This window comes from Salvelinus fontinalis, chromosome 11, assembly GCF_029448725.1.
Source record: "Salvelinus fontinalis isolate EN_2023a chromosome 11, ASM2944872v1, whole genome shotgun sequence".
NCBI lineage: Eukaryota > Metazoa > Chordata > Actinopteri > Salmoniformes > Salmonidae > Salvelinus > Salvelinus fontinalis.
In genome coordinates, this window is record NC_074675.1 from 17,844,948 (window position 1) to 17,872,311 (window position 27,364).

A 27,364-nucleotide genomic window follows, 5' to 3' on the forward strand; every position below is an offset into this window, starting at 1 on the left:
AAATGCAGCGGAGTTTGACGACATGATTTATTAAAGAAAACACGAAAACACGAACTTGACTAAACTAACAAAACAACAAACGGTGTAGACAGACCTGGATGACGAACTCACATAAACACGAAGAACGCACGAACAGGGAAAATAGCCTACACATAAAAATGACGAATAACAAAACAAACCGAACAGTCCCGTATGGTGCGACAAACACAGACACAGGAGACAACCACCCACAACGAACACTGTGAAACAACCTACCTAAATATGACTCTCAATTAGAGGAACGCCAAACACCTGCCTCTAATTAAGAGCCATACCAGGCAACCCATAAACCAACATAGAAACAGAAAACATAGAATGCCCACCCAAACTCACGTTAGACTATACAATACAATACAATACTTTTACGCATTCAAAGGCATTATAAGATAATGTAGTCTTATATGGATAAATAAACACATTTATAGAAAATAAATACATTTTGCAATGTTATAGTTCCACTCCCAATGTTCAGTTCTGCTCTGAAAAACATTTACATTTACATTTAAGTCATTTAGCAGACGCTCTTATCCAGAGCGACTTACAAATTGGAAAGTTCATACATATTCATCCTGGTCCCCCCATGGGAATTGAACCCTGGTCCCCCGTGGGAAATGAACCCACAACCCTGGCGTTGCAAACGCCATGCTCTACCAACTGAGCCACACAATTACAGTAAAACAGTTGAAAAGGATACAACAAAAGAAGATGGTCGATCCAGATGATTCATGACCACTTTCAGTCTGTCTGCCGCTCGAGACATTTTGCAAGAATATATGTTTTATTCTGTATTCCTTTCAATGCACAGACAGTCATATGCCCACTGTTATGTAGCCCTATGCTGCCAGTGTAGGCCACTCTCCAACTAGGTCAAAGTTCACAAGTGAGAATGTCACGCCCTGATCTGTTTCACCTGTCTTTGTGCTTGTCTCCACCCCCCTCCAGGTGTCACCCATCTTCCCCATTATCCTCTGTGTATTTATACCTGTGCTCTCTGTTTGTCTGTTGCCAGTTTGTTTCGTTTGTAGAACCTTCCAGCGTTTCCCCTTGCTCCTGTCTTGCTTCCTGTTTTCTAGTTTTTCCCGGTTTTGACCCTTCTGCCTGCCCTGACCCTGAGCCTGCCTGCCGTCCTGCACCTTTGCCCCACTACTCTGAATTACTGACCTCTGCCTGACCTGACCTGACCCTGACCCTGAGCCTGCCTGCCATTCTGGACCTTTGCCCCTGTTGCTGTAATAAACATTGTTACTTCGACACGGTCTGCATCTGGGTCTTACCTTAAACCTGATAGAGAAGGACATTGACAGATGCGCACACACACACACACACACGTTTGTTTTACTTTTCTTGTGGGGTAAAAACAATTGAGTCCCATTCAATATCCAATTTCCCCTTACATCTAACCCTTACTGTAACCCTAAAAAAAACCAAACCTAACCCTAATTGTAACCCTTTTGGTCCCCACAAGGATAGTAAAACCAAACCACACACACACACACACACACACACTATTAATTGAATGGAAGCTTTCCCTCATTTCAGCCTGGCCTCGGAGCTCATTTAAGTCATGGTCAACAACAACAACAAATAAGGAAACAAATAATTGGACATAAAACATTAAATACCACTCCTCAATCCTGTCCGATGGCAACCATCCGCATATGCCCACAAGACATGAGAGAATAAAAGAAAACAGAGCATCTTTGTGGCAAACATTTACAAAACATGCAACAGATATAGTCTAATAACTGAATAAACTATAAGGGGACAGAGATCAACAGATATAGTCTAATAACTGAATAAACAATTAGGGGACAGAGATCAACAGATATAGTCTAATAACTGAATAAACAATTAGGGGACAGAGATCAACAGATATAGTCTAATAACTGAATAAACAATTAGGGGACAGAGATCAACAGATATAGTCTAATAACTGAATAAACAATTAGGGGACAGAGATCAACAGATATAGTCTAATAACTGAATAAACTATTAGGGGACACAGATCAACAGATATAGTCTAATAACTGAATAAACTATTAGGGGACAGAGATCAACAGATATAGTCTAATAACTGAATAAACAATTAGGGGACAGAGATCAACAGATATAGTCTAATAACTGAATAAACTATTAGGGGACAGAGATCAACAGATATAGTCTAATAACTGAATAAACTATAAGGGGACAGAGATCAACAGACGCAGACTCAAGTGAGAATTCATTCCCTTAGCCTAAGTAGATCGATCCATGCATGCTTCCAAAATCAAAGGGCCCAATCCAATTCCAAGAGTTAATAAATGAATAGCAGGAGTGGAAAAAGTACACAATTGCCATACTTGAGTGAAAGTAAAGATACCTTAATAGAAAAGGACTCAAGTAAAAGTGAAAGTCACCCAGTGAAATACTACTTGAGTGAAAGTCTAAAAGTATTTTGTTTTAAATATACTTAAGTATCAAAAGTAAAAGTATAAACCAGATTGCAGCATTTTCTTGTATTTTTAATGTATGGATAGCCAAGGGTACACCAACACTCACTGAGACATAATTTAGAGAGGAAGCATGTGTGTTTAGTCCGCCAGATCAGAGGCAATAAGGATGACCAGGGATGTTTTCTTAATTAGTGCGTGAAAACAGACAATTTGACTGTCCTGCTAAGCATTCAAAATGAATACTTTTGGGTGTCAGGGAAAATGTATGGAGTAAAAAGTATATTATTTTCTTTAGGAATGTAGTGAAGTAAACGTATAAATAGTCAAATATAAATAGTAAAGTAAAGTACAGTACAGATACCCCCAAACAGTACTCAAAAGTACTTAAAAGTAGTACTTAAAAGTATTTTTACCAAGTAGTTTGCACCACTGATTAATAGGCCTAGTTGTCAGGGAATGTCGGCTGAGATGTATCTATCTGTGTAGTAAGCCTCCTGCAGGAGGCGCTACAAAACTACTCATTGAATGAAGGGCCATATTGGTGCTGCTGGTATGCGGCCACCAATCGCATTCAGTTTATTTCCCCCGTCTCTCTCCATGTCAGCAGTAGCATAGGCGGAGGCGTCAGAATGTGGGCAGCCACAGTTTGCACCTCTACCGGTTCATCCACGGACACAATCCGTTCTCACTCCCTGCTCGTCATAGAAGTGAGCTTTCGGGAATCTGGTCTGTAATTTTTATCATTTGAACTTTGAAAACGGTGTTCATGTGAGAACATTATGTACGGAATAATGTGAGCAAGAGAAAAGCAAGACGTATTACGAACTGTTTTTTTACGAGTGGGTCGAAAGACGGGCATCCGGCCTCCGAGGAAGCGCCCATCGAGGTGTGGAAGTCAGGTAGAAACTACGTACATCGTTTTTGGTAAGTAGCCAAATGTTGTGGCTTCATGTAGGTTTACAAGCACACTATCCATCAGAATGGCTACTGCAATGCCGCTTTGAAAGGACTAGAAACAATGTTGCCAGCGCGCAATGTTGCGTCGCCACAAGGGTCTGGTTGAGTTGACCAACTATTTTGCTCGCTTGTCAAAATAGGACTAGTTACCGGACACCTACCAATAGGAGTTGTATTAACACAATTATATGTGTGGTTTAAATACCTTAGTGAGTGGTTACAATGGGCAATAACATTGCTGTTTATTTGTCTTCAGCCTATAGGCTAACTTACGCACCATTTGATTTTCAACACCATGTTGTCAACACCTTTTAGTCTATAACCCAGGAAAATCGAAGCTTGTAACGTTACATATAGTAGGTTATATTGAAAGTGCTGAGTATATGTAAATAGTCAATGCCTTGAGCCGTGCCAGTTAGATGCATGTCATCACATTTTATACACAGATTCCTTTCAGTGTTACACTGGCTTCGTTTGTTTTTGCCCAATTTTATGATGTTTTGCTGTAGCCTTATCTGTACCGTTAAAATAACAACGTATTACAGGCTTTACGGTCCATAACAGGGGTCGCGCATTGTACGTTTGTCAAATGTGCATATATGAAACTGATTGGCTACTGTGTACAATGTTATCAATGAATGTAGGTTGTTAGGCCAATAAGTTACAATTCACAGCATGTAGATGTCTGAAATAGGGTTACTGTAAGTGTGTAATAGTGATGATGAGGAATTGGTTCCTTGGACCACAGTAATAGCTGGCACACTCTAATCTCAGTCTAGCAGCACTTAGCTGTGACTGCCTCCTCAGGGAAACAATATCATGGTAGAATTGGTGGAACTGGATCAGTTCAGTCAGATTTCCCTCTGAAAACCATGCCACAAAGATACCAGGCAAGCAGACTGGCATTGGATACATCCCCCATTGATGTCATACCTTGTTAGTGTAGCTGGAAGAGGCCAACATAGAGAAGAATTGAGGTTACACATTATGTCCGTCTTTACTATCCTATTGGCTGTTCCGAATTTCGACAGGTGTGTGGTTGTGAAGATGCCCGTCCCCCTGTGCTCGTCTCATTGGAGCTGTGTCATTTCACCTCTGACCCCTGCGATGTTTTTCCAGCGGTGGTGTAGCCTACATGCCTGTTTGGAACAGCCCTTTACTGTGCTTCTGGAGCCAGTATGGCCCTGGGCTGAAATATGCACCTGCCCCACCATCTATCCCCCCCAGTACTGCATGTGTCCGGAGTGTGTTTTTCATCCACCATAGGTGTGTGTGTGTCAAATCTTAGTAGTTGTCAGTTAGTTCTTGGCCAGAGGTATGTGTGTACATGTACTCAGGTTAGACCTAGCAGTTCCTTGCAGCTAGAATGACCCAGATCAGGAGTATGTAGCCAGGTTGTTCTATCTGTGTGAAACCAATCCCTCATGACAGGCTAATTATACTGGCCCAAACCCTCATTTTTCTGTCCCAACTCTCTCTAATCTGTCTCTAGTGCTACAGTGTAACCCTGCTGATAACACCATGCCACAATAACCTTGGTATTGATCAGTCTCGGTGCTGGGAGGTGAAGTGCATGGAAGGATAACAGAGAAAGAATCAGATTATATACAGTTGTGATGGTGTACTGGTGCAATGTGAATTTCCTCTGTCGTGACTCATGAAAGGGCTCACACTCATCCTCTCAGGTCCGATTGGATATGATCATGTCGAATATTCATGGTAGATGCACAGAATATCGTGCTGTACAGTCTGTCTTTTGCCAGCCCCCTCTTTCTCTCGCTCTGTCTCTCTCGCTCTGTCTCTCTCGCTCTGTCTCTCTCGCTCTGTCTCTCTCGCTCTGTCTCTCTCGCTCTGTGTCTCTCGCTCTGTGTCTCTCGCTCTGTGTCTCTCGCTCTGTGTCTCTCGCTCTGTCTCTCTCGCTCTGTGTGTTTGTGTCAACTCCCCTCTCTCCTCCTTTGACACCAGACTCTAAGCCGGTGCCATCCTCTCTCTCCCTCTGTCTTTGGGAAGGTTCCTCTGTGAGTATTCTTTTCATGGGACCCTCTGCTTACTATACCCACAGTGTCTGCCTGTCTGTCTGACAAATGTTCAACCCATATGTCTGTCTGCCATCACATGCAAATCAGCAGATCAAGTCTGAGGGAGGGGAGAGGAGATGAGGGGATGAAAAATAGAGGAGATGGTCCAGCAGTGGTGGAAAAAGTACTCAATTGTCATAGTTGAGTTAAAGTAAAGATACCTTAATAGAAAATGACTCAAGTGAAAGTCACCCAGTAAAATACTATTGGAGTAAAAGTCTAAAAGTATTTGGTTTTAAATATACTTAAGTATCAAATGTAAATGTATTTGCTAAAATATACTTAAGTATCAAAAGTAAAAGTACGAATAATAAAACATTCCTTATATTAAGCAAACCAGACGGCACAATTGATTTCTTTTTTATTTACGGATAGCCAGGGTCACACTCCAACACTCAGACATCATTTAAAAACAAAGTGTTTGTGTTTAGTTATTCTGCCAGATCAGAGGCAGTCGGGATGACCTGGGATGTTCTCTTGATAAGTGTGCGAATTGGACCATTTCCTGTCCTGCTAAGCATTCAAAATGTAACGAGTACTTTTGGGTGTCAAGGAAAATGTATGGAGTAAAAAGTACAGCATTGTCTTCAGGAATGTAGTAAAGTAAAAGTTGTCAATACCCCCCCCCCCCCCCCCCCCAAAAAAAAACTACTTAAGTATTACTTTCAAAGTATTTTTACTTAAGTACTTTACACCACTGGGGTCCAGACTATTCTCCCTATATGAATGTGTTAAATCTGGTGGGTTGGGGGGTGGTGTTAACAGAGTAATGCCCACAATGACAGTACACACATTCGCAGTGCAGATGTGCTGAAGTACCCAGTATGATGATAAAGTTCCTGTCTGCTATGGGAGGGGGGATATCTCACTCTGACAGGCTTACAGAGGATCATCCTAGGTTAGAACACACTGTTGCCATTGACAACAGAACCAGGCGCTATCTCTGTCTCCATTTCTGTCCGTCCCAAATACGAGATTTCTCTCTCGCTCTCTCACTATCACATCAGGTTTTAATCTTGTGTTCTGTTACCGTGTCTTGAGAGAGCTCATTGATTCGGGACGAGAGATACAGCACACACACCGTGCCCACAGCCTGATCTGTACCAATCACTGAAGACATCGCCAACACTACTGAGGGATGAATAACTGCGTGTTTATATGTGCGTGCGGGGCGAGAGAGCAAGATATACATTTTCCACGACTTTATTCCTCTTTAGTCCTTGTGTGAATGTTCATGTGTGTGCCGGTGAGGCATGCACGTCCCTACTCCTGCTCGTATGGTTATGTGTGGTGGAAGAGATGGATTGGGAAGGCAGGCTAACTCACACAGCCCTCTGCCTCCCCCCTCTCCCCTCCGTCTGGTCAGCCAAGGGTTAAACTGTTTGCCTGGACGTGTGGAATGTGACATCAGATTATCAATAGGGGCAATCAGATGCTTTCCCTCAGTTCCTGATTCATGAGAGGAGGACAGAGAAGAGAGGGAGGAGGAGGAGTGGATCCTGACGAAGCCCCCGTTTTATTTGTCATCTGATGCCATGTGTCTTCTGGACATGGTCCGTTGTCATTGGGTGTATTTTGGGTCGCTTAGCTTTTTTTTTTTTTTTCCGGGGCAGTCTAATTGGAGGCTTGATAATGGGTGTAATTATTGCAGCCTGAGTGTGCCTCACTCTCACACAGACACAGTTAGTCTTAGAACAGAGGTAAAGGAATGTACAGGCGGCTATAGAACTAGCCAGAGAACAGCATTCTGTAAGATGGAATACACCGAGGTGTTACTTCTAACACTTTATCATTGCTATTTTCCCAATTCCATAGTCATGTATATTGTCTATACTGCACATGACCAAGTATTGACAATACACCATTTAAAGTGTAGTGGAGCTCATTTGATGGGTGACCACGCCTGAAACCTAATGACTTATTGGCTATCTCCACTTACGTAGCAGCTGCCTGTGTCCGCCCCCTGCTGTGTGTGTGTGTGACAACAGTTGCCCAACTCTTTTTCCCAGGCCAGCTTTAGAACATGGGTGACTGAATCAGCATAACTAGCGAGGGGAGGCGGAGGGACAGACACATATGCACACGTGCTGATTATGGAAGCTATGTCAGCCATGTATGGAATGTGGAAGAGGGGTGGGCGTTTGTTTGTATGGTGGGGATCTCGTTCCGTCTCTGTGTTGACCGTTTTAAAGTGAAACTGAGGAAGTTGTGGTGTGGACCGCTCGACTGTAAAAGACTTTCAGTATCGTTGATTAGTGGTATGATCTGATGACTAGTCGTGGTGTTTTAGCAATCTAGTCAGGGGTCGTCGCTGTCTCATTGTCTGGTGTACTGTGTTAGACACGCGCACACATCCTTGGCCTGCTATGGCGACAGAGCCGCAGCTTCCTTCCTGCTGGTCTATGGAGAGCGTTGATCATATATACAGTAATCAGCCATTTTATATCAGCCTGCAATGTGTGTGTATGTAGGGCAATGGTACAATACCAGTCTATTGTTATCTGGCTGTGATGTCATCTTATGTGAATGGCTCTGGACTAGAGTCAATGTACGTGGGCCTGTGTTCTGGTGGGAATGGGACGACGACGATTTCCACTGAGGGATACACTTTCTGTCCCTGAAAAGAGTTTGATGGAGGGAAGCCGCGGGGGGGGAGGGGGTTCTGTAGACTATCCTAATGCCCTCCTGTCGTTGCCTGAAGAGGGGCATTGTGGGAACTGGAGCTGCCCTTTTGGAAGGAGCCCAGGGTCTGATTAACACCACCCCGGTACCATGCACAGACCAGCACTGTGTGTGAGCACTCACACATTCTGTCTTTGTTCTCTCTTTTTCTCCCTCCCTCCCTCCCTCCCTCCCTCCCTCCCTCCCTCTGGGGAGACTGTCCCATCATGCGTTGCCCTGTGGGGGTTGGGACATTGGCTTGTAATCTGGAGATTAGAGGGTGGCATTGTCCGAGCAGCAGACATACGGATTACACACACACACACACACACACACACACACACACACACACACACACACACACACACACACACACACACACACACACACACACACACACACGAACGAACAGTAGCACTCGTACACACACATAGATACCATAGATACTGTACAGACACATATACACACTTCACATACTGTACTCATACACACTCATAGGGAAATTCCCCGAAGTAGACACACGCACAACAGCAGAGTGACTGTGTCTAATACAGCGTGATGGTGTCACGTTAGTCGTTCCTGTCTGCCATGTTGAAATAGTCATGGAGCTGTGATCTCCACACAGCGTACTCTATACGCCGGCACACAGAGTAACATGACTTCAGCTACCATAACAGAACAAACCCTACCTCGGGATCTAACTTCACATAGTGGGGGGGGGGGGGGCTAGCACACTGTTCTGACAGGCACATTGTTCACATTCCCTCACAGACCCTCATATCCCAACCAGCACAGTGACAGCACAGTGACAGCACAGTGACAGCAGAGTACAGTGTCTGTTGACTCTGGTTCACTAGTTCAGCTAACACTGTGGAGCTCTGGCGCTGTGGGAAGTCATGGGGACCTTGTTAGCAAACTGCCAAGAGGCTGACGGAAATAAATCTAGCCGAAGGAAAATTGACATCACAAAAAGGGTTTGTTCTGTTATGGTACAGTAGCTGGACTCATGTTACGTGTGTGTGTGTGCGTGTCGGACGCTGTATGTTGGTGCTGATAGTCTCAGGACTCTTTTGGAGGGTCTTGGGTGGCAGGATATGTGTGTGTTGAAGATGACACTTGTGCAGATAAATGATTAACCTTGTGAAGGCTTGGTCATCTTGACTGCAAGTGGGGTAAAGGTGGTATTGGGAGGAGGAAGTGAGCTAAGGGGAAATATGGCTGAGAGGCAGGGGATACTCCTGAATGGCTTCCTATCCTAGTCTCATTTCCTAGCCATTCTGCCTTCACAGCCAAATCAGAGGAGATAATGGAGAGGAAAGGAGACTAGCTGAAACTGTTGAGAAGCCTGAGCTGGAGGCGGAGGGTGGAATGTTTCTCTTCCTGGCTTCCTAACCCTCACTCGGGTGAAGAGGAGGAATGTCACACCAGGAGCGACCCGGACAAAGACCGGAAGCACCGCTGGCTGGTCCAGTGGGAACAGAACTGGGACTGTGGGACGCAGCAACCACCTGAGCCTGGCCTGGGTGTCTCCGGGACGATCCCTAGGGGCACCTGGTGGACACACCTGTTCTCTAGGGCTTTATGGGTTAGCGGTGGGGCCTGGGGCGGGTCGTGGGAAAGGGGAGGATCAACAGGAACAGAGAGGGATCAGGGAAAGGATAACAGTGGGCAGAAAAGACGGTGAAGTGACAAACCATTGAAGCGTGCAAGGATTAAATAATTGATCTGCTCTTTGTTGTTGGAATACACTTCCAGATAACATAGGCATTTTACTGCTTTAATGTTCACGTCCATCTTGCGTGTGTGTTTTGTGTGTGTACCCCTCAGTACATGTGTCCCTCCTATCTCTGTCCTGTGGGAATGGGAACTATTCCAGCTGTTCCTTGCGAAGAGGAAGCCCGTGTTTTGGGACACACTCGCACGTGCCCTGTTGTGCTCCTCTGGATGGCTGTCCCGAGTCGTCCGGAAGCAGCTCGTTAGACCTCGTTAGTGTGGTATGGCTTTAAAGGAGAAGAAGCAGTAAATAGCAAGATGTGTAGCCGAGAGGCCGAGAGGGCTGGTGGGAGGAAGGTGCTACAGGAAGGGAGGATGGATGGGCTGACAGTTATTGACTTGGCTGTCAGACGACAGGGGGTTCAATAACCGCCCCTCAATAACCGCACCGGTGTGGCCTTCTGCTCCTCGCACATGCCGAGGGAGACGACGAAGCACAGAGGCTTTTATCTTCTCTAAGGGTCATCATGTGAGACTGAGACATTGGTAAAGCTGGTTAAAGGGTAGCGGTCCAGGCAGCCCTGAAGGGTTGTGTTTAACTGGCTCAGAGCGTGTGTGTTTAGGGGTGAGGTCTGGGTCCTGTTGGACTCTGTCCCGTTCATCTCTCCACTTGACACCGGGATAATGTATAGCCTCGTCCGTGCTCATCCTCTCATCTCCCACGCACGCGCACTGCTTTTCCTCCCTTTCCAACCCCCGTTGCGGCACACTGATGACACTGTAGTGTCTGTGCGCCAATTCAAACCCTGTGTGTGTCATGCCACTCATTATGGGGCTATGATAACTAATATTCCTGCTTTATTCTGTGGGTTGTTTGTATTTGTATCAGAGAGACTCTAGCTCTGATTGGTGCTAGCTACTTTATTGAGGAAAAATCGATGACTGAGATGTGAGGTTGTCTCACCTAGCCACAGTAGCTTAAGGTGAAGGCACCAACCGTAAGTCGCCCTGGATAAGAGCGTCTGCTAAGTAACTCAAATGTCAAATGTAAAGAGGGGGGGGAGCACGTGCCTGTGTGGTGTTTATGCTCGTCTGTGTATAATGGCAGGCCTGTCCTCTGTAGAACACACTGTGTATTCAGCTGTGAGAGTCTGCAGTACCCAGTCCTAAAAATAACCCCCCTTACTGCCCCTCTCCTTCTCTCCACCCCCCCTCCCCCCTTTCTCCCATCCCCTCTCTGCTTCGCTATTCCTATCTCCCCATTCTTATCTCCTCTCTCTCTCTCTGCCCTCCTTCTGTCCTTCTCTACAGGATCCGATCGCTCCTCTCTCTCGGTCTCATTGTCTTGGCTTCCACTCTCAAGCTGAAGGAGATTTTCCAGCATTTGGGACATAGGTATTTCTGTCTCTGTTTGCCCAAGTGCCTCTAATGTACACTCACTCACTCTCTCACACACACGCACATGTCCATTACCCGTTAGCGCTGTTATTTCAGCTCATCCCTCCAGGGTCAGTCACGCTGAAACTCATTTTAGCTCCTTACACTGAGAGGTGTGTGTGTGTGCGAGCTGGCGTGTTGGGCTGGGCTCAGTTCCAGTCAACCGTTGTGATGGATGTCTAGCAGCAGCGTTTTGTGCTAACACATCCCATTACATCACTGTGAATGGTTGCCCCCCTGGCAGCACTGGTTTATGGTTATTGGCTGCAGTAGCCATTACCTCTCAGCCGGTTGGCTCGTGTTGGTTTTGGGAGTTCAGAGGTCACAGGTTGTCATAGTGATATGCTCGACCTCTCATCCCTGAGTCTGGCTGCAGGTCAAAAGATCAGAGGGGAGGCGGCGTTATGTCTCTAATGGCTGTGTTCCATTATTTATGTTACTACCTCGTCTGTGTGTTTGGGGGAGGTTGTTTGGGTAGTATAGCTGAGATAAGGCTGAGTTTTGTTAAGAGGAGGGGTTGTGTGTGTGTGTAGGATAAGGCAAGGTTTGGGTTAGGGGTGTGGAGGGGCAGTGATGAGAGAGGGAGGGGATTTGATTAAATGCTTCGGGCCTAATCGGGTTAGCGTTGATTGTATTCAATTTGGAACTGAGCTGGCTCCAGAGAGGTGTACTATAGAGCATAATCAATGAGTTAGCCAGCAAAGTTGGCTCGACACAAGTGACAGCTTAAGCACCTGGAGTAATGAGTTGGATTCTGTGTTTTCACGTGCAAAAGTGATTGCTTTTGATAAAAACGCTTTATCAATGAAAACTGGTTTGAAAATTCTGACATATTTTATGGAAAATATATGTATGTTTCTAAACAATGTATCACGCTGCCTTGTTGACATGACCGAGCAGTGCAGATTACCGATTGATTTGAGAAAGGCCCCCCCCCCCCGTTCACATCACGGGCCATAGCCCGGTGCACCGAGGTTCAACTTAATGGAACTCCCTCAGGGTCCAGGAAGGGGGTGTAATACTGTGTTTGGGAGTGCTCGGAAGTATATTGTAGTCCACATGTCTTTAATCCCATTCATTTGACGACAGTGGTGGTTTTGGTTAGTAAGGCACACCTGCAAGATGAGGATCCCCTCTGGCACTGGTGGGTGTGTGCGTGCGTACTGTGTGTTCACTGCTGTACCCCCTTTTCTCTTACACAGGTGTGTTTGTGTGGTGGCCTACAGGAGTCTGTGACTGTCTGTGATCTTTATATCATAGGGGTGATGTTAGCTAGCCCAGGGCTAGGCCTGTAGCTATAGCCCGTTACTCACCTCCATGTACACGGCAGACACAGAACGGGCGATATGGGGCTGGGCGATATGGCCAAAAATCATATCTCCATTTTTATTTAATTATTTTCCTCTGAATAAGCTTTGCTGCACAATTTTAAAGGTCAATACACCATATTTCAAACAGTCAGCAATAATCTAATGAATTCAAGGCTTGTAAAATTATACAGTATCAAGAAAGTATGTGGACCCTTTTGAATTGCCTGGATGCCTGCATAAATTGGTCATCAAATTTGATTTGATTTTCCATCACAACAATAGACACAGTCTGCTTAAACTAATAACACAAATTATTGTATTTTTCTTGTCTATATTGAATACATAATTTAAACATGCACAGTGTAGGTTGGAAAACGAATGTGAACCCCTAGGCTAATGACTTCTTCAAAAGCTCATTGGAGTCAGCTAACCTGGAGTCCAATCACTGAGACGAGATTGGAGATGTTGGTTAGAGCTACATTGCCTTGAACAAAAGAGGTCTCAGAAGACCTAAGATTAAGAATTGTTGACTTGCATAAAGCTGGAAAGGGTTAACTTCTTACGGCTGAGATCGGCTGGGATCCCGTTAAAGTATCTCTAAAAGCCTTGATTTTCATCAGTACACAGTAAGACAAATTGTCTATAAATGGAGAAAGTTCAGCACTGTTGCTACTCTCCCTATAAGTGGCTGTCCTGCAAAGATGACTGCAAGAGCACAGCGCAGAATGCTCAATCAGTTTAAGAAGAATTTTAGAGTGTCAGCTAAAGACTTACAGAAATCTCTGGAACATGCTAACCTCTCTGACGAGTCTACGATATGTAAAACACTAAACAAGAATGATGTTCATGGGAGAACACCATGGAAGAAGCCACTGCTGTCCAAAAAAACCCATTGCTGCACGTCTGAAGTTTGCAAAAGTGCACCTGGATGTTCCACAGTGCTACTGGCAAAATATTCTGTGGACAGATGAAAGTAAAGTTGTGTTGTTTGGAAGGAAGGAACACACAACACTAAAGGGCTGGGCGATATAGCCAAAATCTCATCCCGATATAGGTCATTTCATATAACGATACATATCACAATATAGCACATTTTCTGTAAATTCCACGAATAAATAGTTTATATAAAATGACCACATGTAAATACCTATTTCTTATTGCATTTAGAATTATACTCAACAAATAAAATGTACTTAATCAAATATGAGTACTTTATTTAGAACCTCTGCAAATTTTCAATTAAGCATATAACAAAATATAAATGTATAAAATATAAAAAGGTAAATAGAAAACACTTCAACAATAGTTGCAAACAAAATAAATATAGGCCTAAAATGTATAAACTCAGCAAAAAAAGAAAAGTCCCTTTTTCAGGACCCTGTCTTTCAAAGAGAGTTTGTAAAAATCCAAATATCTTCATGGATCTTCATTGGAAAGGGTTTAAACACTGTTTCCCATGTTTGTTCAATGAACCATAAACAATTTAATGAACATGCACCTGTGGAACGGTCGTTAAGACACTAACAGATTATAGACGGTAGGCAATATAAGGTCAGTTATGAAAACTTAGGACACTAGAGGCCTTTCTACTGACTCTGAAAAACACCAAAAGAAAGATGCCCAGGGTCCCTGCTCATCTGCGTGAACGTGCATTAGGCATGCTGCAAGGAGGCATGAGGACTGCAGATGTGGCCAGGGAAATAAATTGCAATGTCCGTACTGGGAGACGCCTAAGACAGCGCTACAGGGAGACAGGACGGGCAGCTGATCGTCCTCGCAGTGGCAGACCACGTGTAACAACACCTGCACAGGATCGGTACATCCGAACATCACACCTGCGGGACAGGTACAGGATGGCAACAACTGCCTGAGTGGTGCAGTTCATGAGGAGATTTGGGTCTTTACCTTGGATCGAGTGTTGGCACCAACTCATGAAACCCCCGTTTCTCGACCAGGAACGCACAATCCCTTCATCAGTGCTCAGACTGTCCGCAATAGGCTGAGAGAGGCTGGACTGAGAGCTTGTAGGCCTGTTGTAAGGCAGGTCCTCACCAGACATCACCGGCAACAACGTCGCTTATGGACACACCCACCGTCGCTGGACCAGACAAGACTGGTAAAAAGTGCTCTTCACTGACGAGTCGTGGTTTTGTCTCACCAGGGGTGATAGTCAGATTCGCGTTTATCGTCGAGGAATGAGCGTTACACCGAGGCCTGTACTCTGGAGCAGGATCGATTTTGGAGGTGGAGGGTCCGTCATGGTCTGGGGCTGTGTGTCACAGCATCATCGGACTGAGCTTGTTGTCATTGCAGGCAATCTCAACGCTGTGCGTTACAGGGAAGACATCCTCCTCCCTCATGTGGTACCCTTCCTGCAAGCTCATCTTGACATGACTCTCCAGCATGACAATGCCACCAGCCATACTGCTCGTTCTGTGCGTGATTTCCTGCAAGACAGGAATGTCAGTGTTCTGCCTTGGCCAGCGAAGAGCCCGGATCTCAATCCCATTGAGCACGTCTGGGACCTGTTGGATCGGAGGGTGAGGGCTAGGGCCATTTCCCCCCCAGAAATGTCCAGGAACTTGCAGGGACCTTGGTGGAAGAGTGGGGTAACATCTCACATTAAGAACTGGCAAATCTGGTGCAGTCCATGAGGAGATTTGGGTCTTTACCTTGGATCGAGTGTTGGCACCAACTCATGAAACCCCCGTTTCTCGACCGTGTAAATTGGGGCCATGTCTTTGCAAATGTAAGTTGTAATGGCAGCTGTTATCTCCTTCCAGCTTCGTGATTCTTTGCCATATGGTGTGCCGCGGGCGAAAGCCTCTTGCAACGTCTGAGTCGGGGGTTTGTTTTGAGCACTCGACTGTACTTTTTTGGGTCTCATCCGTAGACTCTCTCTGTACTGTTTCACATGATTCTTGCATAGGTGGTAAAAGAGGTTAGTGGTGTTTGAGCCTGTTGCTGGGACCGGCCTGCAGCATATTTTTCAGTTGACGGTTTTCTGGTCCGTGTCAGACTTTTCATACCCAAACCACGTCCATGCGACCGAAGTTGCCCCTCTTTTAGGTACGAGCTCCGTGTCTCCGTTCTCTGTGTCACGTTCACTCTCTTCCATGTTTGCTTGTGTTGCAAATTTCCTTCCATGCGGCACGTCCAATTGATGAAAAATATTGCTGTAAAGAGTGTGATTTGCGACACAACGAAATAAACGATAGAAAAACGTCTATCGTTCTATCGTCACGCGATATATATATCGTCATATCGCCCAGCCTTACAACACTATATGCGGAGAAAAAAAGGCACAGAAACATCAAAACCTCATCCCAACTGTAACTATGGTGGAAGGAGCATCATGGTTTGGGGCTGCTTTGCTCCCTCAGGGCCTGAACAGCTTGCTATCATCGACTGAAAAATGAATTCCCAAGTTCATCAAGACATTTTGCAGGAGAATGTTAGGCTATCTGTCCGCCAATTGAAGCTCAACAGAAGTTGGGTGACGCAACAGGACAACGACCCAAAACACAGAAGTAAGTCAACAACAGAATGGCTTCAACAGAAGATGATACGCCTTCTGTAGTGGCCCAGTCAGAGTTCTGACCTCAACCTGATTTGAGATACTGTGGCATGAACTCGAGAGCAGTTCACACCAGACATCCCAAGAATATTGCTGAACTGAAACAGTTTTGTAAAGAGGAATGGTCCAAAATTCCTCCTGACCGTTGTGCAGGTCTGATCCGCAACTACAAAAAATGTTTGGTTGAGGTTATTGCTGCAAAAGGAGGGTCAACCTGTTATTAAATCCAAGGGTTCATACTTTTTCCACTCTGCACTGTGAATGTTTACACGGTGTGTTCAATAAAAACATGAGAACGTATAATTGTTTGTGTGTTATTAGTTTAAGCAGACTGTGTTTTGTCTATTGTTGTGACCTAGATGAAGATCAGATACAATTTGATGACCAATTTATGCAGGAATCCAGAAATCCGAAGGGTATACATACGTTTTCTTGACACTATAACTAGGCTAAATATAAACTGTCCACAACCAGAAGACCCACTAATAATTACATTATTTTATCAAAATAGTTTAACCTGCTTTTTTATTTTTTCATTCCCTGATTGTGCTTTCAAGTCGGTCAATAAAAATATATATATAGAACCATGCTGAATGCACATCCACCAATAATGACCAACTTCTTGTAGCAGGCATTATAGAAAATGAACACAGGTCTTATGAACAATCTCTCAAGCACAAGCCCACGTGCTAGTGAGCAGCCAGCTCAACTTTATATTTCAAGTCTCGCCAACTTGGATATACACTGCTCAAAAAAAAGGGAACACTTAAACAACACAATGTAACTCCAAGTCAATCACACTTCTGTGAAATCAAACTGTCCACTTAGGAAGCAACACTGATTGACAATAAATTTCACATGCTGTTGTGCAAATGGAATAGACAACAGGTGGAAATTTATAGGCAATTAGCAAGACACCCCCAATAAAGGAGTGGTTCTGCAGGTGGTGACCACAGACCACTTCTCAGTTCCTATGTTCCTGGCTGATGTTTTGGTCACTTTTGAATGCTGGCGGTGCTTTCACTCTAGTGGTAGCATGAGACGGAGTCTACAACCCACACAAGTGGCTCAGGTAGTGCAGCTCAGCCAGGATGGCACATCAATGCGAGCTGTGGCAAAAAGGTTTGCTGTGTCTGTCAGCGTAGTGTCCAGAGCATGGAGGCGCTACCAGGAGACAGGCCAGTACATCAGGAGACGTGGAGGAGGCCGTAGGAGGGCAACAACCCAGCAGCAGGACCGCTACCTCCGCCTTTGTGCAAGGAGGAGCAGGAGGAGCACTGCCAGAGCCCTGCAAAATGACCTCCAGCAGGCCACAAATGTGCATGTGTCTGCTCAAATGGTCAGAAACAGACATTTACATTTACATTTAAGTCATTTAGCAGACGCTCTTATCCAGAGCGACTTACCACCCTCATGGAGTCCAATTTGTATGAGGGCCCGATGTCCACAGGTGGGGGTTGTGCTTACAGCCCAACACCGTGCAGGACGTTTGGCATTTGCCAGAGAACACCAAGAATGGCAAATTCGCCACTGGCGCCCTGTGCTCTTCACAGATGAAAGCAGGTTCACACTGAGCACATGTGACAGACGTGACAGAGTCTGGAGACTCCGTGGAGAACGTTCTGCTGCCTGCAACATCCTCCAGCATGACCGGTTTGGCGGTGGGTCAGTCATGGTGTGGGGTGGCATTTATTTGGGGGGCCGCACAGCCCTCCATGTGCTCGCCAGAGGTAGCCTGACTGCCATTAGGTACCGAGATGAGATCCTCAGACCCCTTGTGAGACCATATACTGGTGCGGTTGGCCCTGGGTTCCTCCTAATGCAAGACAATGCTAGACCTCATGTGGCTGGAGTGTGTCAGCAGTTCCTGCAAGAGGAAGGCATTGATGCTATGGACTGGCCCGCCCGTTCCCCAGACCTGAATCCAATTGAGCACATCTGGGACATCATGTCTCGCTCCATCCACCAACGCCACGTTGCACCACAGACTGTCCAGGAGTTGGCGGATGCTTTAGTCCAGGTCTGGGAGGAGATCCCTCAGGAGACCATCCGCCACCTCATCAGGAGCATGCCCAGGCGTTGTAGTGAGGTCATACAGGCACGTGGAGGCCACACACACACTACTGAGCCTCATTTTGACTTGTTTTAAGGACATTACATCAAAGTTGGATCAGCCTGTAGTGTGGTTTTCCACTTAAATTTTGAGTGTGACTCCAAATCCAGACCTCCATGGGTTGATAAATTTAATTTCCATTGATAATTTTTGTGTGATTTTCTTGTCAGCACATTCAACTATGTAAAGAAAAAAGTATTTAAAAATAATATTTCATTCATTCAGATCTAGGATGTGTTATTTTAGTGTTCCCTTTATTTTTTTGAGCAGTGTATTTGCTTGCTGACAAGGTAGAACATTTGAACTGTTATGAATACACCCTTCTGTCCGTCTCCAACTGTTTGAACAACACAGCCTGTTCACTTTGTTTAGATGTTGAAGTCCTACCTGGATAAGAATATGCTTATCAGAATGAGAATGAGTTGCTAACTGCTGTATATAAATGTGTATTTTTATGCTCATTGCATAAAAAGACAGCTAGCGCAAAAGTCTGTGGCTAAAATGCTACTAGCGGTATGTGGTACCGCAATGCAGCGTGTGACAAACTAAGCATAAATTTCCCATAACATGTTCATTGATACTCTCGTTTTAGTAGGGTCTGCTCTGTTCAACATTTTGGTAGTTGAGACATAAAAAGGGTATGGTTAGAAAGGTCATCTATTACAGTCAAATAATGTCTAAGAGTTTCGGTGTCGATATGACTGATTCTGTTGGCCCAAACCTCAAATGCAAATAGCGATTTTAAACTGCTTGTTGTGAGAGAGGAATTCATTATCTTTCATATTTGTTGTGAGTGGCAGGGGGAGGGGCTTGGTGTCTGTGAGAGAGGAAAGGGACACAGTGCACACAGCATAGAAGGAGCAAATGAGCCTAGACCAAGAAGATTCAGAACACTCATAAAAACAACAAAAAATAGCATTCTTGCAATACAGGCATTTGGAACATCACGCTAAAACCAAAATGTGAATTAATTTGATATATCCATCAGGCCTATGGACAGGTAATATGCCTTTGCCTCAGGGGTGTGGTTGAATAGCTTATCACAGTGTTAACCATATTAGCCTTGGGTCAATGTGGAGGAAGGGTCGTTGACATGTATTTGACAGTTGAATCTATTAATCAAAGTTGGAATATTTTATTACATTTTGCCCTTACCCAGTCCTCCTTTTGACTTCAGAGTGTTTAACCTGTAGGTTCTACAAAGCAAAAGTTGGTGTCATATGAAGCTTTACTGCTTGCTCTGAAATATGAAATAAGTTTCAGCGCCGGATCTCTACTAGTTTTAAAGTTATAGCCCGTTTTATAGAGTTTGGTTACATTGCCTACTGTGCCAATCATTGCACTCCTTTTACTTGTATCATTACACATCCTGCACATCACCAGCAGAGGTCGACCATTTTGAATCCATTTTCACATTCACTCTGTTGGTAATGCTTACAAATTTGATCATAACAAAAGTAGCAGAGATCTTGCTCTGGAACGTTTGATATGCCTGTAAAGTATATTGCGTTCAACAATAAATTTGTATTTTTCTATTGTCATGTTTATTTATTTTTAAGCTAAATGAATGTAAAAATGTGTCCTTGAAATCAATATACTATTCATATTACAGAGCAAGCGGTAAAGCTTCATATGACTCAAATTGTTGCTTTGTGGCGCCTACAGATTAAACATTATGGAGTCTTAAAGGAGGCTTTAATTAACTTAAATTAATTATTTCTCAGTTATGCTTTTAGATACATATGTCAAAACTTCCTCCAAAGGACCCTTCTATGAATTACATTTCGTGAACATTTCAAAATCATGTATTTAAAAAAATATATAAAAAATACATTGTCCAGGTTTCGTATTGAATTACAGTACAGCCCTGTCTCTGTTCTCTTTCTCTGTTCTAGTCTGTTCCTTCCTCAGCTAACAGTACATGCCTGGAGTTACCCCGGTGATGTCATGCCTCTTACACAAACACAAAGACGCCATTCTGTTCATCTCACTCGAAAATATGCTCACTTTCTCTTTTCCTCGCTCTCTTCATCCCTCGCTCGCTCTCGCTTTCACACTCTCTCACACGCACGTGCGCACACCAACGCACACACATTCACGTCTCTTCTCATTCCATTGTGTCTTTTCCATTTTCAATTGAATATTAATTCTATCACATCATATTTCCTAGTTACTTGACAAATAGTGAGACTAGAAGGAAAAGAGCAGCCAGCCAGAGAGAGTTCTGGGATAGTCTAGACCTACTAATCTTTTGGTAGCAAAATATAGACTCTGGGGCCTTGGTCACCATGGTGATGAGAGAGGAGTTCAGGGATATAGAGAGACAAAAGGGAGAGCGGACAAAAGTTGCTTTTCTTCAACTTCAAGGCAGATTTCCCTAAATGAGGGGGGAACTACTGTATCTTTAGGGACACGACTTCAAGGGAGCTGTCTTAGTTGACAAATTTTAAGGAATTGAATTTGATGTGAGTGTGTGTGTGTATTCGACTTAATTAGGCCTTGTCGTCTGCCGCCTCTCCCTCGCCTGCCCTTTGTCTCCTCCTCTTCGCTGGGCTCTGGCCTACCCAGGATGCACTGGGGGACCCTCAGAAGCACAGGCTAAGACGTATGAGAGGAGATCTGAGGGAGTGCCTGGTTTGGGTTCGGAATTCTGGGTCAGGACTTCACAGAATAATTTTTAGACTGTGCCTGCTTGCGCATGTATGTCTTTTTGAAGGGATGCTGATAAGCGAGAGGAATGAGGGGGAGAGACGAGGAAGATGGAGGGGGATACCGCGACAGAGCCCATCAGCCAGCGTGTTGGATTGTGTTTGATAGGGAGTTCTCTGTGCTTTCCATTTCACATCATTCAGATATGCCAGATGCTTTATCCCCCCCTCCCTATCCCCAGCCCCCCAGCCCTCCAGCCCTGTCACATGAGCTCTCTTTGTTTTGGTGTGGCCCAGAGATAATACCCGTCTCTGTTACACCCCTCTGTATCTGAGACACAGAGTGCTTATCTCGTACTTATGGCTGCACAATGAATCACACTTTAATCAAATTGCAATATTGACATGTGCAATGTCCATATCTCGAGGCTGATTTTTTTTATTTAAAAAAAATAAATAATTACATTATGAATGGAACATTCAAATGTAATAAGGGTCCCCTGACACTCTGACCAACACTTTGGTTCCTACTAGGGATGCAGAGATATGACATTGATCCCCAATCCTTAGGTAAAGCTATACAGTGCAATATGAATGTCAATACACACAATAGGTTGACCCGCAATAAGAGCTACAACGCTAATATTTGCGTAAACTCTTGACAGTTGTGTTCTGTTGGGGTCACCGAGTAGACTGATACCCCATTTCATTGCTTCACATTCCAACCTTGTTTAACATTATCTAGTCTCTAAATATGGCATGATTCCACCAATTTGGAATTGCACCAACTTAGGGTTGCCACCTGTTCGATAAATTACGCAACGGTTCCGTATTTCACTGAAAGAATAAACGTTTTATTTTCTAAATGATAGTTTCCGGATTTGACCATATTAATGACCTAAGGCTCGTATTTCTGTGTGTTTAATATACACTGCTCAAAAAAATAAAGGGAACACTTAAACAACACAATGTAACTCCAAGTCAATCACACTTCTGTGAAATCAAACTGTCCACTTAGGAAGCAACACTGATTGACAATAAATTTCACATGCTGTTGTGCAAATGGAATAGACAAAAGGTGGAAATTATAGGCAATTAGCAAGACACCCCCAATAAAGGAGTGGTTCTGCAGGTGGTGACCACAGACCACTTCTCAGTTCCTATGCTTCCTGGCTGATGTTTTGGTCACTTTTGAATGCTGGCGGTGCTCTCACTCTAGTGGTAGCATGAGACGGAGTCTACAACCCACACAAGTGGCTCAGGTAGTGCAGCTTATCCAGGATGGCACATCAATGTGAGCTGTGGCAAGAAGGTTTGCTGTGTCTGTCAGCGTAGTGTCCAGAGCATGGAGGAGCTACCAGGAGACAGGCCAGTACATCAGGAGACGTGGAGGAGGCCGTAGGAGGGCAACAACCCAGCAGCAAGACCGCTACCTCCGCCTTTGAGCAGGAGGAGCACTGCCAGAGCCCTGCAAAATGATCTCCAGCAGGCCACAAATGTGCATACAGGAAAAGGAGGACTGAGCACACCCCCATTCTCATTGACGGGGCTGTAGTGGAGCAGGTTGAGTTCCTTGGTGTCCACATCACCAACAAACTAACATGGTCCAAGCACACTAAGATAGTCGTGAAGTGGGCACGACAAAACCTATTCCCCCTCATGAGACTGAAAAGATTTGGCATGGGTCCTCAGATCCTCCAAAGGTTTTATAGCTGCACCACCGAGAGCATCATGACGGGTTGCATCACTGCCTGGTACCCCCTTCTACGCTGCTGCTATCCTCTGTTATCTATGCATAGTCACTTTAGTAATTCTACCTACATGTACAAATGACCTCGACCACCAGTGCCCCGGCACATTGACTCTGTATATAGCCCTCTATTGTTATTTACTGCTGTTCTTTAATAATTTGTTATTCTTATCTCTTTTTTAAAAATATATATTTTCTTAACTGCAATGTTGATTAAGGGCTTGTAAGTAAGCATTTCACTGTAAGATCTACACCTGTTGTATTCGGCACATTTGATGGCGTATGGCTGCAGAATGCTGTGGTAGCCATGCTGGTTAAGGTTGCCTTGAATTGTAAATAAATCACTGACAGTGTCACCAGCAAAGCACCCCCTACACTATCACACCCCCTCCTCCATGCTTCACGGTGGGAAACACGTGCAGAGATGAACCGTTCACCTACTCTGCGTCTCACAAGGACACGGCGGTTGGACCAAATATCGCAAATTTGGACTCATCAGACCAAAGGACATATTTCCACCGGTCTAATGTCCATTGCTCGTGTTTCTTGGCCCAAGCAAGTCTTTTCTTATTGATGTCCTTTTAATATTGGTGTCTTTGCAGCAATTCGACCATGAAGGCCTGATTCACGCAGTCTCCTGTGAACAGTTGATGTTGAGATGTTTCTGTTACTTGAACTCTGAAGCATTTATTTGGACTGCAATCTGAGGTGCAGTTAACTCTAATGAACTTGTCCTCTGCAGCAGAGGCGGTCCTCATGAGACCCAGTTTTGTCATAGTGCTTGATGGTTTTAGCGACTGCACTTGAAGAAACTTTCAAAGTTCTTGACATTTTCCAGATTGACTGACCTTCATGTCTTGAAGTAATGATGGACTGTCATTTCTCTTTGCTTATTTGAGCTGTTCTTGCCATAATATGGACTTGGTCTTTTACCAAATAGGGCTATCTTCTGCATACCCCCCCTACCTTGTCACAACACAACTGATTGGCTCAAACGCATTAAGAAGGGAAGAAATCCCACAAATTAACTTTTAACAAGGCACACCTGTTAATTGAAATGCATTCCAGGTGACTACCTCATGAAGCTGGTTGAGAGAATGTCAAGAGTTTGCAAAGCTGTCATCAAGGCAAAGCGTGGCTACTTTGAATAATCTCAAATCTGAAATATATTTTCATTTGTTTAACACTTTTTTTGGTTACTAAATGATTCCATGTGTTATTTCATAGTTTTGATGTCTTCACTATTATTCTACAATGTAGAAAATAGTAAAAATAAAGAAAAACCCTTGAATGAGTTGGTGTGTTGGTACTATATATATATATATATATATATATATATATACTCAATATTAGGAAGGTGTTCTTAATGTTTTGTACACTCAGTGCATGTGATCTTATACAATGTAAGCAAAGTTTTAAATGATTATGTTTTAGTAAAATATGATATCTGTTTGGGCTTCTATCTGTTTGGGCTTGTGGTCAATTTGCAGTCTACAAATTATTTGTGGTCAATTTGCAGTCTACAAATTATTTGTAGTTGTTCTGGCCCCCTGACCATCTGCTCAAGAAGAAATCGGCCTGCGGCTGGATCTAGTTGATGATCTCTGGTGTACTGTGTGTGAGTGAGTGCAACCACTAGAGAGAGGGTGAGTTAGAGAATGAGACGGAGTGAGCGAAAGGGAGGGAGAAAGAGGTTGCGTTTTCTCCCTGTGCTGCTGATACAAGATTCTGGAACCTGTCCAATGGGAACAGCTAATCTAGTAACTCTATATCTACGCTGCAGGGTGGCAGAGAGGGATCTGCTCCAGTTACTGAAGGTGGGACCAGCAGCATATGTTTTTTCTTTGTTGGATATAAAAGATTGCCCAATGTGCACACACACATTGGAGGACAGCTGTGGCTTCCTTGGCCCTCAGTTCTTCTCATATTTCCTTGCCAGCTCAGCTCATGCAGCTGAGTTAAATAGTTAAATAAATGTTCAATTAAAACATTTAAAAATGCAGCAGGAAAGGGAGTGTGTGTGTCACTCCCCACAGCAGCAGACAACCTTGGTCTCAGCAACCCAATCCTCCACAGCCTGCCCACTTTTTCCTAGCCTGTCTGCCCAAGGACAGTGATGGCCTGAGGGACAGACACAGGCATACTCAGCCCCAGCCACATGACCATGCCTGTGTCCCGCACAGGATAGATTTGTTGGAATGGTAACAGAGCATGTTAATATCCATAGCCTTATTGGCATTACTGCACTCAATACTGTCAAACTGTGTGTGTGTGGACCACAAGTGTGGCTGATAGGATTTTAACAGAACATTCTCCATTTATCTTATTGGTGAACTCTGAACTCTTCCCCTCCTGCTCACTCTGTTTTTCTCTCTCGCTCTTCTGCTCTCTCTCTTTTTTTTACCTCCCTTTCAATTTAAGGGCTTTATTGGCATGGGAATCATGTTTACATTGCAAAAGCAAGTGAAGCAGATAATAAACAATACAAATAAACAGTGAACATTTAAATTCAATAAATTCAATAAACATAAATATGGGTTGTATTTACAATGGTGTTTGTTCTTCACTGGTTTCCCTTTTTTTGTGGCAATAAGTCACACATCTTGCTGCTGTGATGGCACACTGGTATCTATCTATCTTATCTATCTATATATATAGCAGGTTTGTTGTGCTTAAACAGATGCCCGCACACACGTCAACACACCTTTGTTTTACTATCCTTGTGGAGACCAAACAGTTGATTCCCATCCAAAATCCTATTTTCCCTAACCTTAACTCTACACCTAATCCTTAACCCCTAACGTAACCCTAATTGTAAACCTAACCCCTAAGCCTAAAATGAGTTTTTCCTTATGGGGACTGGCAGAATGTCCCCACTTGTCTTCAGGTCCCCACAACGATAGTAAAACTAAGAAAACACATGCGCCTGCTCTCTCACTCACACACACACACTCCTCCATTAACTACATTTGTTTTAATGAGATCAACTCCAGCAGAGATGAGAAGAGAACCAGGTCATACCCGTGCAACACACACCCACACTTAAACCTGACATCAAAGCGGCCCTGCCTTCGCCCTGCTAGGTACATGGTGGGTGTTAGGGCATGTGGGGGGCGAAAGGTGGGGGAGACTAATCTTTCATCGCCTAACACACACACACACACACACAGTGTTTCATCGATTTTCATTGGTAGATTAGTGGTTGACTGGTGAGGGGGGGTGCTGCTATATGCGTTGGCCTGGGGCATATTTGAGGGCACAGATAGAAATGTCATTAGAACTGATGTGATTCCTCACTCTTCATGACAGAGAGGCATGTCTGTTCTACACTCTATTTGTATCTGATCGTTCTTTGACGTCGTGCTCTACTGACTGGCACCTGTACGCCTGGAGGTAATTAGAGCCTATAAGCTTAGGCTGTACATGGTGAGTGTATGTGCACTTGGGAGGGGGTGTCAGGGTGGGGGTTGGGTGAACTGCAGTCACAGATCCAGACAGTCATTGATTGAATGATGCCAGGGATTCCTGCAATGCGCTCATGCCATCAGGAATGACAGAGGAATTTTAAGGATGACCGAGATGTGTGTCTAGACAGACAGCTGGTGTCTCAAGTGTATGCAGTTGAGCTAATGATCTCCGAGGGAGTGAAAGAGAAAGGTACACTACATGGCCAAAAGTATGTGGACACCTGCTCGTCGAACATCTCATTCCAAAATCCTGGGCGTTAATATGGAGTTGGTCCCCCCAGTTTTGCTGCTGTTACAGTGTCCACTGTTCTAGGAAGGCTTACCACTAGATGTTGGAACATTGCTGCAGGGACTTGCTTCCGTTCAGCCACGAGCATTAGTGAGGCCGGGCACTGATGTTGAGCGATTAGGCCTGGCTCGCAGTCGCTTCAGCACCTCGGCGGTCCCGTTCTGTGAGCTTGTGTGGCCTACCGCTTCGCGGCTGAGCAATTGTTGTTGCTTCACAATAACAGCACTTACAGTTGACCGGGGCATCTCTAGCAGGGCAGAAATTTGATGAACTGACTTGTTGTAAAGGTTGCGTCCTATGACTGCCACATTGAAAGTCACTGAGCTCTTCAGTACGGGCCATTCTACTGCCAATGTTGTCTATGGAGTTTGCATTGCAATTTTCTACACCGGTCAGCAACGGGTATGCCTCAAATAGCCTAATCCACTAACTTGAAGGCGTGTCTACATAGTTTTGTATATATAGTGTAGATGGCTGGAGAGATGAATAGCTAGATATTCTTGGTCTTCTTCTTGTGTCTGTCTGATGTGAGGTTAGTGCTGTGTTAGGATGTTTTCATGATGTAGTGGATAACTGTATCCCATGTGTGAGAGAGAGAGACACACACACACACACACACACCCTTCACTTCTAGCTGGCAGTGTGTTATCGCAGTGTCCAGTACGGGATGGTGTGAGGGGGTTAGAAGGGCGGGTCCCACTCTTGAGGGGAGTCACCGCGGCAACACAATGGGCAGGGAAACTGGCCCGAGGCAGAGAGAACAAGGTGTTTCCTATGACCTGGCTTACTGCTGTGTCAGCATGCGAGCACACACACACACTGATACACACATACTGATACACATAAACACACACACACACTGATACACATAAACACACACACGGATACCCAAA

General features: G+C 44.5%; 1 protein-coding gene across 3 annotated transcripts in view; it reads left to right on the forward strand.

Moving 5' to 3' along the window:
- Window positions 1-3,039: 3,039 nt before the first annotated feature.
- The window catches only part of LOC129865207 (cyclin-dependent kinase 17-like), a 34,782-nt gene continuing 10,457 nt past the window's right edge, over window positions 3,040-27,364 (forward strand). The window contains exons 1-2 of one of the 3 annotated variants that reach the window (XM_055937786.1): window positions 3,040-3,395; window positions 11,192-11,275. The gene's annotated coding sequence lies outside the window, so the exon portion shown is untranslated. Of the gene's footprint in view, window positions 3,396-9,036; window positions 9,142-11,191; window positions 11,276-27,364 lie in introns of those variants that run through there. The other 2 variants (XM_055937787.1, XM_055937788.1) reach the window with 2 other exon arrangements.